Genomic DNA, 5,208 nt, shown 5'->3' on the forward strand with positions numbered 1-5,208 from the left:
ATTGGTTGCTAGATGTTACTGCACATTATTACTGCTCACTAATTGATTGTTAGAGGTTTTTGAAAAACATTATTGCTCACTGATTGGTTGCTAGAGATTACAGCAGATTACTTCTGTTCACTGATTGTTTGCTAGAGGCAGGGCCAGTGCAGGGATTTTTGTCTTCACATGTAAAGGTGCATTTTGATGCTCCCCACCCCCACTGTCCCCCTGGGCGAGGTTGAATTAAATTCAATGTTGGGCATGGCTTAATACATCGTAGATTTTGATTACAAACAATAAGGAAACCTGAGATTTAGCCCAAATTAAATTAAAATAAATTAACCTGCACACACACTGTCCATCCCTTCACACTGCCCACTCTCTATACACATTGTCTCCTGTTACCACTGCTTTCCTGTGAATAAATTCTCCCACCCTAGTCCTCTGCACACACCGTTCCCTACCTCCCACACGTACATATTGCCCCCTCAGTGTAAACACTGTAAATACTGGGGATTAATCAATGATAGGGGAGAGGCATTGAAACCTGTCATCCCTTTCCCGGTCCTGCAGAACAACACACCTGTCTCAAGCCCTGCAGAACATCACAATTGTCTCCCCTCTCCTAGCTCTGCAGAGCATCACACCTGTCTCTCCTCTCCCAGCCCTGCAGAGAATAACACCTGTCTTTTCTCTCCCAGCCCTGCAGAGCATCACATCTGTCTCTTCTAGCCCTGCAGAACATAATATGTGTCTCCAGCCTTGCAGAACATCACACATGTCTACCCTCTACCTGCAGAATATCACACCTGTCTACCCTTTCCCAGCCCTGCAGGGCATCACTCCTGTCTCTCCTCTCCCTGCAGAACATCACACATGTCTCCCCACTCCCAGCTTTGCAAAATGCCACACCCTTTCTCAACCTTGCAGAACAACACACCTGTCTCAAGCCCTGCAGAACATCACACGTCTCCCCTCTCCCAGCCTTGCAGAGCATTACACCTGTCTCTACACTCTTGAGCTCTTTAGAACATCACAACTGTCTACTCTCTCCCTGCAGAGCATCATACCTGTCTCCCCTCTGCCAGCCCTGCAGAACATTACACCTGTCTCTCCTCTCCCAGCCCTGTAGAATATCACACCCATCTCTCCTCTCCCTGTAGAACATCACACCTGTCTACCCTCTCCCTGCAAAACATCACACCTATCTATCCTCTCCCAACCGTGCAGAACATCACACCTGTCTCTCCTCTCCCAGCCCTGCCGAACATCACATGAGCAGAAAGATGTTCTACAGGGCTGGGAGAGGGTAGATAAAACACTGTCAATATACTAAGGGGCTTGCCACAGTTCTTACCTTGCTGGTGGTCCCCCATTCCAAGGAGCCTTCCACACCCACCCCTACATGGCTGCAAAAGCTCTCAGTCGGAGCTCTCTTCTTCAACAGCCCAGGAGAGAGAGAGCCTGGAATCCAGAGCGGCAGCCTAAAAATACACTGGCAAAAGAGACTCTTGCACCACATGCTGACCCTGTTGATTTTCCCGGGCAATGCAGGCTCAAAGGGTAGCTCCTTTGGGCCCCACAAGATGGCCCTGCAGTTCCTGCTGTTTTTCCTGATATGCTTTATCCCCCAGACCTTGCACTTTTTTGTTGACCATCTCTGGACTCTCTCTACCTCATCATTTTTTTTTTCAATGAGAATTGGACACAGTATTCGAAATATTATCCAACCAAAGCTTATTATTGTGGAATCAAAACCTCCTTCCTTCTGGGAATTTCTCTAATATTGCACCCCAAAAAATGTTAATTTCCAGGAGTGATCGCAGGAGATGCCATGCCAGCTGCTTTCTTACCCAAGTTGTTCCCAGCTCCCATCTATTCACTCTGTGAAACCTTTTTTTTTCCAGCCTTTGTTTACTGCCAAGGAACCTATGAACCTATGAGGAACCGATCTCTTTCCCAAAGAACAGGTGACACACCAAAACCTTTGCCTGTATTGTGGGGGCAAGAGTCATTTTTATTATTTCACATTCTCTGTCAATAAAACTCCCTATTCAATACACTTGAAGTTTACTGTATTAGACCATGTGACACTGCCCTCACATGCTTCTCTTGCCAGTGCTCCTCCATTCATCACTCTTTTTCAACATATGCATGTCGTGGAGCTGCAAGTTAACTTTGTGGATTTGGGTGTGGTGGCATCTCTAAATCTTAAACTCATTTCTCCCTCTTCCCCTCCTCTAGTCTGCTATTGATGTCACCGTCCTTCACAGCAGACCTATCTGCTACCAGAATCATCTATCTGTGAAAGTATGCCACCACAATTTGATTTTTTTTCCTTTCGAGCCTTCTCCTACTTTAGTTTCATTCCCCTCCAATAGACTGGTCAACTGAACAAGTTCTGAACAGGGATCCTTCCAATTTCCGTTGTTTTTTTTTTTAACTAAAGTCACTCCTGTCAAGAAGCTCTCTATTGCCTGTACAACAATTCTGTACTTTCTTCCACTCATATATAGTGAATTTTGGGATCTGTTTTGTAAAGGGTAAGCTGAGGTGCATTAGGTGTTGAGGGGAGGTATGAATTGTAGACTAAATTTAACACTAGCAACTGGCATTACAAATACCTTGTGATGCCCCTTGGACTGTGCTATGCCCCAGGATTATTTCAAAATTCCTTCTGTAATACAAGTTTGTTGCATTTTTTGCAAATTATGCTACTTTCTGGCTTCCCACAGAATTCATGTCCGCAGAGAGTTTCAGAAAATTAAGGGCAATAAGCCAAGCTGGAAAGGTGTCTAATCAAGTGTCCTGATGTACTATTCCTGGGTTGTTGTGTTGGGTTTGGGATTACACATTGACTCAGATAATGTTTCTATCATGGTCAACTGGCCTCTGCCTGTTAGCCCCAAAGCTACACAATGATTCCTTAGTTTTTCCAATTACTACAGGCAGTTTATACTTGGACAGCAGCATTGTCTGGAAATGGTACTATCAGGTGGACTAGTAGATGTAGATGGACTTTATAGAAGTGACCAACACATCAGAGTAAAACTCCGGCTAACAATTTGAAGCAGTTATAGATACTTTTTTTCTTTTGGGATAACTAAACAAATAATTGTAAGCACTCCTGCCTGTGTTAAACAGTTTGTCTCTACCTTCTGATTGCCAATTTTGCTGGAAAGTCTTTTGTGTTAAAGAATTTAGAAAAATAAAAGACTTACGGCCAGATCACCAGGAAAAAATTAAAGGGACATAAGCCTAAAAAAAAAAACATTAATGCTGCCATTACATTTAAGGATTGGTATTTTACAGTTTATAACCTTTTTCTTTGTGGTTTGTATAACCTTTAACTAAAAGGGACATTCGTTTGAAAGCAGTGAGGTCAGAGAGGACAACTGGTTCACAAAAGACAGGGGTTTATGCATGCACCAATGATTTTGTCACATCTGGTTTCAGAGCAGTCATTCCCTGGCTGTTACCATCAGGGAGGCAGATAATCAAGAATGATCTGTGCTTGATTTGGAAGTCAAAGGAGACATTGGGGGTCTAATAGACCCCTGATGTCTCTATAAAGTTTACCTGTCACCTGCCAAAAGCTATCACATGGAAGCTTGTTAGACTATTTGTGATACCAATGAAGTTAAATAAAATAATAAAAAGTATTTAAAAAGTTAATAAAATAAATAAAAATTAATAAAAAAATTAAAAACACCCCTGTCCCCCTGTGCATACCTGCAAATGCAAACACCCATGTTGGTCCTGAACCCATATAATTTAGGGGCCATCATTAATAATTTACTCCACACTGATAACCTGTAAAGGATGTAAAACCATAAAAAACATGGAGAGGACACGGAAAGTCATAAATTGACCTCCCTTCATCTCACTCAAGATGTCAGGACTTTTAAGGATGCAGAGTTGTCACAAATAAGTGAGCACCAGAATTAATTAAGTAAAAAAACTGATTTTATTCATGATACAAATTTAATTAATTTTTTTCTCATAAAGAGAAGATGTAAAAACATATATGAAAAAACAAAAACAAAACATAAATTCCATCAACATCAATACAAACTATAAATGATTGATCTGTTGAGAAACATAATAGGTTGTTTCGCAGAACAGATTGTTCATTGGTTGCTTCGTCAGGAACCATCTATTAGCTAAATTGTTTCTACAGACTTAAAAAAGATACACCATGAAAGAATGTGTATCGATAACATATAGGTATCATATCATAGAGAGACAACATCCTTTTGTGAAAGAAACAATCATAAATGTGCCCACCATTACAAATCATAAAGAGCTTTTCCTGTTTGATTTGCGAGTCTTGGATAGAATAAAAGTAACAGCACCATGCAGCAGCTAAATTCCACTCAACAGTATGGGAAGACCGGTGGTGGGAATGGGTTTGATTCACACCAGGCCGTGACCAGGACAGTAGGACGGGTAGAGGTGCCGCTCAAGCTGGAGATAGACAAGGATCTAAGGCTTTACTCCGTAAGGTAAACATCAGCCACGGAGTCCAAAACCTAAAGAATTATATGGCACAAATTTATTTGCAACTACAGGGTATACATATCCATGCCTCAACTTTCCTAAAGTATGCAGGTAGTCTATCATACTAATACTTCCATGGTAATATATATCATCAGATATCACCCAGGGGTAAATCATGGTAAGTATTGTGGGAGGAGGGGCCCCTGAGGATGCCAATCAATATGCATGGCTTGTGTTCAGGTAGTCCCAATTACATTGTTCCACTGCCTCCTATAAGGATAAACTCCCCCTCCCCCATATGGGGCACAGGAATACAACATCACTCATTGTCCCCCCAAAAAATCATATAAGACATAGGGCCTAATTCCCTATATTGCCATTGCCGGGGTTTACGTGGTTTTCTATTTTTTAACGTTGTGGCGAACGGGAGAATGTCAAATCTGAATTCACTAGAATGCCAGAGGAAACGTTATTGCAATTCTGAATTCACTAAAGTCAATTAACGTCAGTGCGGGAGTCAAAAAACAGTTGAGCTAAACGTACCTCTATTCTGATGGGAATCACGCTTTGAGCATAAAAAAATAGCACAAATGGTTCTGAAAGATGTGGTATATCATTTGGAGATGAACTGCTTTTAAACTCTGTCAAAAAGTGAAATGTAAAAAGAGATTTAAACAAAAGTGTGAAAGGTAAAAAATGTGCCTGCAGTCTACGGCTGGGAGGCAG

This window comes from Pelophylax lessonae (assembly GCF_965119305.1).
Source record: "Pelophylax lessonae genome assembly, chromosome: 10".
Taxonomy (NCBI): Eukaryota; Metazoa; Chordata; class Amphibia; order Anura; family Ranidae; genus Pelophylax; species Pelophylax lessonae.